Source organism: Schistocerca gregaria, unplaced genomic scaffold (genome assembly GCF_023897955.1).
Source record: "Schistocerca gregaria isolate iqSchGreg1 unplaced genomic scaffold, iqSchGreg1.2 ptg000470l, whole genome shotgun sequence".
In the NCBI taxonomy this organism is placed as follows: domain Eukaryota; kingdom Metazoa; phylum Arthropoda; class Insecta; order Orthoptera; family Acrididae; genus Schistocerca; species Schistocerca gregaria.
The window spans coordinates 3,912,668-3,918,667 of record NW_026061884.1 but is presented as its reverse complement, the minus strand read 5'-3'; the positions used below and the strand labels follow the sequence as shown (position 1 = coordinate 3,918,667).

The 6,000-nt window shown below is 46.5% G+C and overlaps 2 non-coding genes across 2 annotated transcripts; both read left to right on the top strand.

Moving 5' to 3' along the window:
* Positions 1-554: 554 nt before the first annotated feature.
* On the top strand, positions 555-627 carry Trnak-cuu (transfer RNA lysine (anticodon CUU)). The gene has a single exon. It is a non-coding gene; the product is annotated as a tRNA-Lys (tRNA).
* Positions 628-965: 338 nt separating this feature from the next.
* On the top strand, positions 966-1,037 carry Trnai-aau (transfer RNA isoleucine (anticodon AAU)). Its single transcript has one exon. It is a non-coding gene; the product is annotated as a tRNA-Ile (tRNA).
* The last annotated feature ends 4,963 nt before the right edge of the window (positions 1,038-6,000 follow it).

Below are 6,000 nucleotides of genomic sequence, written 5' to 3'. Positions count from 1 at the left end.
GTCGTATACATGTAAATGTTGCTCGTCAGTGACCGTGTGGCCTAATGGATAAGGCGTCGGACTTCGGATCTGATGATTACAGGTTCGAATGCTGTCACGCTTGTGTTTTTCCAGTTCTGAAAAAGAAACATAACGTTTTAATGTAGCAATTGAGCAGTACGAAACCGTCTGAATGTTGCTGTTGACCATTTTTTGCTTGGAGATGCTCTTGAGCTTGAAACACACACAACAAGACCGGTGTTAACTATCGAAATGGTCGGCAGAGTGCCGACACAGCGAGTTTTGACTATCACTTGCACATCTAAAACAACGTCGGAAAGTAACTCGTTCGGCTTTTGAGTTACATAAAGTATGTGTGTTAATTTTGACGCCACTAGCTCTGCATGTTGTCATGCAATTTCTTTACCTCTCAGAAATGATTATGACATAAAAGTGAAGTACGTGACGAGTGTGACGTTAGGAAAACATTAGGCATCATGGGGAGATTCTGTATGGGACCACCCAACCCAAACGAGTACTGTGTGACGTGCTACCCGGCAGGTTTTCACCGAGGTAGCCGGCTAGCTCAGTCGGTAGAGCGTGAGACTCTTAATCCCAGGGTCGTCGGTTCGAGCCAGACGCTGGGCGGAACGGAATTTTGTTCCGCTGCAAGTGTAAATTACCGTTTTTCTGATTAACGAGATTTAATGGAAATAGCAACTTTAAACTTTGCCTACGTCTCTGTCAGTCGCAAGGAAGCTGTATTTGAAGGTGAAGGTGATTTTGTAGACATGTGTGAAAGACATGTTCTGAAATGCAAGTGTTGTTGTTTGGAGAGCACATCGGTTACGTGTCAGATGTGTAGCCAAGCAGTAATTTGTCGCCATAGCTGCAAATATTAGCCGGTAATATGAAGTGTTGTCAGCTAAAGTCTGATGATGCAGACGACCGTAAGGACGAAGTACCCAAGAGTACCGCTAGGCCGCGCCTCTTTAGCTCAGTGGTAGAGCGCTGGTCTAATAAACCAGGGGTCGTAAGTTCCATCCTCACAGGAGAAAGATGAATTTTGGAAATCAGTTGCGCGTCGTGGCCGTATAGCAAACAGTACCTGTGATGACGAACAATTAGCGACAGGCGTTTTTTTAAGAATCACTCTCAGATGCGATTAAGGCGAATGGCGCAGATAAAGCATTTGCCAAAGCGGTACAGCATAAGGTGGGACGAGGCAGTCTGAATTACATTTTATAGATGTATTTCTCACATATCTCAGAGCCTCTCGCGATATTCGTCGTCGTCGTCGTCGCCGTCGTCGCCGCCGCCGCCGCTTCTGCAGAAGTAGCAAATGGCAATCGTAGCAAATGCGGCGAGGGTCGCCCTGCCTTCGATTCCGAATGCACAAAGTGTGTGGTCTTGTTTCTCAGTCTATATTTGGTCGGTCACGTCAGAGGTTGAATGTAACGAATGGGTGGGAAAGAGCAAGGGGCAGCGGCTGTGTAGAACGAAAACGCAAATCCTCATGGGTGTGAGCGTTTCGAGATGAGTCGTATACATGTAAATGTTAGTCGTCAGTGACCGTGTGGCCTAATGGATAAGGCGTCGGACTTCGGATCTGATGATTACAGGTTCGAATGCTGTCACGCTTGTGTTTTTCCAGTTCTGAAAAAGAAACATAACGTTTTAATGTAGCAATTGAGCAGTACGAAACCGTCTGAATGTTGCTGTTGACCATTTTTTGCTTGGAGATGCTCTTGAGCTTGAAACACACACAACAAGACCGGTGTTAACTATCGAAATGGTCGGCAGAGTGCCGACACAGCGAGTTTTGACTATCACTTGCACATCTAAAACAACGTCGGAAAGTAACTCGTTCGGCTTTTGAGTCACATAAAGTATGTGTGTTAATTTTGACGCCACTAGCTCTGCATGTTGTCATGCAATTTCTTTACCTCTCAGAAATGATTATGACATAAAAGTGAAGTACGTGACGAGTGTGACGTTAGGAAAACATTAGGCATCATGGGGAGATTCTGTATGGGACCACCCAACCCAAACGAGTACTGTGTGACGTGCTACCCGGCAGGTATTCACCGAGGTAGCCGGCTAGCTCAGTCGGTAGAGCGTCAGACTCTTAATCCCAGGGTCGTGGGTTCGAGCCAGACGCTGGGCGGAACGGAATTTTGTTCCGCTGCAAGTGTAAATTACCGTTTTTCTGATTAACGAGATTTAATGGAAATAGCAACTTTAAACTTTGCCTACGTCTCTGTCAGTCGCAAGGAAGCTGTATTTGAAGGTGAAGGTGATTTTGTAGACATGTGTGAAAGACATGTTCTGAAATGCAAGTGTTGTTGTTTGGAGAGCACATCGGTTACGTGTCAGATGTGTAGCCAAGCAGTAATTTGTCGCCATAGCTGCAAATATTAGCCGGTAATATGAAGTGTTGTCAGCTAAAGTCTGATGATGCAGACGACCGTAAGGACGAAGTACCCAAGAGTACCGCTAGGCCGCGCCTCTTTAGCTCAGTGGTAGAGCACTGGTCTAATAAACCAGGGGTCGTAAGTTCCATCCTCACAGGAGAAAGATGAATTTTGGAAATCAGTTGCGCGTCGTGGCCGTATAGCAAACAGTACCTGTGATGACGAACAATTAGCGACAGGCGTTTTTTTAAGAATCACTCTCAGATGCGATTAAGGCGAATGGCGCAGATAAAGCATTTGCCAAAGCGGTACAGCATAAGGTGGGACGAGGCAGTCTGAATTACATTTTATAGATGTATTTCTCACATATCTCAGAGCCTCTCGCGATATTCGTCGTCGTCGTCGTCGTCGCCGCCGCCGCCGCCGCCGCTTCTGCAGAAGTAGCAAATGGCAATCGTAGCAAATGCGGCGAGGGTCGCCCTGCCTTCGATTCCGAATGCACAAAGTGTGTGGTCTTGTTTCTCAGTCTATATTTGGTCGGTCACGTCAGAGGTTGAATGTAACGAATGGGTGGGAAAGAGCAAGGGGCAGCGGCTGTGTAGAACGAAAACGCAAATCCTCATGGGTGTGAGCGTTTCGAGATGAGTCGTATACATGTAAATGTTAGTCGTCAGTGACCGTGTGGCCTAATGGATAAGGCGTCGGACTTCGGATCTGATGATTACAGGTTCGAATGCTGTCACGCTTGTGTTTTTCCAGTTCTGAAAAAGAAACATAACGTTTTAATGTAGCAATTGAGCAGTACGAAACCGTCTGAATGTTGCTGTTGACCATTTTTTGCTTGGAGATGCTCTTGAGCTTGAAACACACACAACAAGACCGGTGTTAACTATCGAAATGGTCGGCAGAGTGCCGACACAGCGAGTTTTGACTATCACTTGCACATCTAAAACAACGTCGGAAAGTAACTCGTTCGGCTTTTGAGTCACATAAAGTATGTGTGTTAATTTTGACGCCACTAGCTCTGCATGTTGTCATGCAATTTCTTTACCTCTCAGAAATGATTATGACATAAAAGTGAAGTACGTGACGAGTGTGACGTTAGGAAAACATTAGGCATCATGGGGAGATTCTGTATGGGACCACCCAACCCAAACGAGTACTGTGTGACGTGCTACCCGGCAGGTATTCACCGAGGTAGCCGGCTAGCTCAGTCGGTAGAGCGTCAGACTCTTAATCCCAGGGTCGTGGGTTCGAGCCAGACGCTGGGCGGAACGGAATTTTGTTCCGCTGGAAGTGTAAATTACCGTTTTTCTGATTAACGAGATTTAATGGAAATAGCAACTTTAAACTTTGCCTACGTCTCTGTCAGTCGCAAGGAAGCTGTATTTGAAGGTGAAGGTGATTTTGTAGACATGTGTGAAAGACATGTTCTGAAATGCAAGTGTTGTTGTTTGGAGAGCACATCGGTTACGTGTCAGATGTGTAGCCAAGCAGTAATTTGTCGCCATAGCTGCAAATATTAGCCGGTAATATGAAGTGTTGTCAGCTAAAGTCTGATGATGCAGACGACCGTAAGGACGAAGTACCCAAGAGTACCGCTAGGCCGCGCCTCTTTAGCTCAGTGGTAGAGCACTGGTCTAATAAACCAGGGGTCGTAAGTTCCATCCTCACAGGAGAAAGATGAATTTTGGAAATCAGTTGCGCGTCGTGGCCGTATAGCAAACAGTACCTGTGATGACGAACAATTAGCGACAGGCGTTTTTTTAAGAATCACTCTCAGATGCGATTAAGGCGAATGGCGCAGATAAAGCATTTGCCAAAGCGGTACAGCATAAGGTGGGACGAGGCAGTCTGAATTACATTTTATAGATGTATTTCTCACATATCTCAGAGCCTCTCGCGATATTCGTCGTCGTCGTCGTCGTCGCCGCCGCCGCCGCCGCCGCTTCTGCAGAAGTAGCAAATGGCAATCGTAGCAAATGCGGCGAGGGTCGCCCTGCCTTCGATTCCGAATGCACAAAGTGTGTGGTCTTGTTTCTCAGTCTATATTTGGTCGGTCACGTCAGAGGTTGAATGTAACGAATGGGTGGGAAAGAGCAAGGGGCAGCGGCTGTGTAGAACGAAAACGCAAATCCTCATGGGTGTGAGCGTTTCGAGATGAGTCGTATACATGTAAATGTTAGTCGTCAGTGACCGTGTGGCCTAATGGATAAGGCGTCGGACTTCGGATCTGATGATTACAGGTTCGAATGCTGTCACGCTTGTGTTTTTCCAGTTCTGAAAAAGAAACATAACGTTTTAATGTAGCAATTGAGCAGTACGAAACCGTCTGAATGTTGCTGTTGACCATTTTTTGCTTGGAGATGCTCTTGAGCTTGAAACACACACAACAAGACCGGTGTTAACTATCGAAATGGTCGGCAGAGTGCCGACACAGCGAGTTTTGACTATCACTTGCACATCTAAAACAACGTCGGAAAGTAACTCGTTCGGCTTTTGAGTCACATAAAGTATGTGTGTTAATTTTGACGCCACTAGCTCTGCATGTTGTCATGCAATTTCTTTACCTCTCAGAAATGATTATGACATAAAAGTGAAGTACGTGACGAGTGTGACGTTAGGAAAACATTAGGCATCATGGGGAGATTCTGTATGGGACCACCCAACCCAAACGAGTACTGTGTGACGTGCTACCCGGCAGGTATTCACCGAGGTAGCCGGCTAGCTCAGTCGGTAGAGCGTCAGACTCTTAATCCCAGGGTCGTGGGTTCGAGCCAGACGCTGGGCGGAACGGAATTTTGTTCCGCTGGAAGTGTAAATTACCGTTTTTCTGATTAACGAGATTTAATGGAAATAGCAACTTTAAACTTTGCCTACGTCTCTGTCAGTCGCAAGGAAGCTGTATTTGAAGGTGAAGGTGATTTTGTAGACATGTGTGAAAGACATGTTCTGAAATGCAAGTGTTGTTGTTTGGAGAGCACATCGGTTACGTGTCAGATGTGTAGCCAAGCAGTAATTTGTCGCCATAGCTGCAAATATTAGCCGGTAATATGAAGTGTTGTCAGCTAAAGTCTGATGATGCAGACGACCGTAAGGACGAAGTACCCAAGAGTACCGCTAGGCCGCGCCTCTTTAGCTCAGTGGTAGAGCACTGGTCTAATAAACCAGGGGTCGTAAGTTCCATCCTCACAGGAGAAAGATGAATTTTGGAAATCAGTTGCGCGTCGTGGCCGTATAGCAAACAGTACCTGTGATGACGAACAATTAGCGACAGGCGTTTTTTTAAGAATCACTCTCAGATGCGATTAAGGCGAATGGCGCAGATAAAGCATTTGCCAAAGCGGTACAGCATAAGGTGGGACGAGGCAGTCTGAATTACATTTTATAGATGTATTTCTCACATATCTCAGAGCCTCTCGCGATATTCGTCGTCGTCGTCGTCGCCGCCGCCGCCGCCGCCGCTTCTGCAGAAGTAGCAAATGGCAATCGTAGCAAATGCGGCGAGGGTCGCCCTGCCTTCGATTCCGAATGCACAAAGTGTGTGGTCTTGTTTCTCAGTCTATATTTGGTCGGTCACGTCAGAGGTTGAATGTAACGAATGGGT